Genomic DNA, 1747 nt, shown 5'->3' with positions numbered 1-1747 from the left:
CAGGCCTGGTGGCGGGGGGGCGCTGCACAAGGTTCTTGATTCTATAGTGTCCAGCAAGGTCTAAAACATGACTCCCCCTAAAGGGAGTCCACTAGTTCTTCCCCAGTAAACCATACCCAGTTGCTACTGGAAGCGACCAGCCCTACAACACCTTACATGATGCTTGAAAAAAAGGAAGCTTTTCATTTCATTGAAAAAAAATGTTTAGGGCCAGGTACAGTAGCTCATGCCTATAATCCCAGCACTTTGCATGGCCAAGACGGGAGGCTCGCTTGAGCCCAGGAGTTTGAGAACAGCCTGGGCAACTTAGTAAGACTTCATCTCTAAAGTAAATAAATAAATGAAAATATATACAACATATTAAGTATTGATTATATTATGTTCCAAGTGCTGCCCTAGACATAGACACAGGAGGGAACAAAACAGGAGAAGTCTCTATAGTTTAGCTGCTTCTTTCAGGTCCCCAACCCCAAAAAACAAAAGATGCACACCCAGCCTTGGGAGAGAGTACATCTATGACATGAAAAACAGCAATGTTAGGACAACTGTCTTCAAGGTGCTTCCCTTGTGCTTTTAACTCTACAACCTTTGGAAGACAAAATTGTCATAAAAACATATCAGAGAAAAGCTAACATCGCATAATGTAGTGCCCTTGATCAGAAATACCACAAGAATCAACAGAGCAGAAGTTCCCTGAAGTGAAAAAGGCAGACACGAAACCAGTTCTGGGCAAGTCTTATTGGTTTATAGTTACTGTGGCTTGCAGTTATTTGCTATGTGCCAGGAACTGTTACATTAACTTGCCTGACTCTCACAAAACATTACAAGGAAGGTACTGCTATTTTCTTTATTGTTGACACACAGAGGGATTAAATAATTTGCTCAAACAGTAATGACTGACAGAGCTGAATCTGCAGTCAGGGAGCTGGGAGCCAAAGCCTGCGGGCTTCATCAGTGCACAAGGTTGCCTCTCAACCTTCTCACACATCCACGTTATGAACATGTGTCTGGTGCTGGGATAGCCTCTAGCTTGTGCTGATAGTGACTGTGCCATGTACCCCGGGGTAAACTAGTATGAGGCTGAGAGGGGGAGGGCTGGCTTTTCACACCTTCCTTCTACCACAAATCCTCACTGGACACCATTCTCTCTCCCCCGCTGGTGACTATCACTGGGATGGTCACACCCACAGCACAGCTGGGCCCTGGCAGTGTGCCGGGGCTGGGATCATGCAGGGCAGGCCACAACGGCACCTGCAGTGGCCACAACTATCATGCTCCTAGTGCCAGCTGTACCCACCAGTTGCTGTGTGACTGTGGCCAGGTCGCCATGCCCATCTGTACTTCAGGTTTGCATGTGATTAAAAAGAACATGTCTCACAAGGTGACCCTTTCCTTGTCTGCTGCTCTCTCCAGAGCTAGAGCAGAGAGGCTGGAGGCAGCAGCGTGGTCCAGACTGCAAGACCCTGTCCACCAAAGAATCCCATTCCAGCCGCTCAGCCAGAGTCACAGCCCTGGCCCCAACTGCACCGTTTGGCACCCACGCTGTGCCGGGAAGCCCAGGGGTTAAACCCATGCCCTGAACATTCTCCTTCTCACTTTCACACACCAGAGACTGGCCACAGAAGACTCCAACTGAGCAAAGTCCTTAATCTTCCAGATTCTTGTTTCTGGTTTGTGAGAGCAGCCAAGGATGGGAGGAGCTTTGTGAGTAAAAAGCCCTGCTTGGTTTTCCCCACCACAAAAAGAC

Source organism: Carlito syrichta, unplaced genomic scaffold (genome assembly GCF_000164805.1).
Source record: "Carlito syrichta isolate Samal-C Ts95f unplaced genomic scaffold, Tarsius_syrichta-2.0.1 Scaffold305112, whole genome shotgun sequence".
Classification (NCBI taxonomy): Eukaryota; Metazoa; Chordata; class Mammalia; order Primates; family Tarsiidae; genus Carlito; species Carlito syrichta.
The sequence above is the reverse complement of the archived record's forward strand: the minus strand, read 5'-3'. Positions refer to the sequence as shown.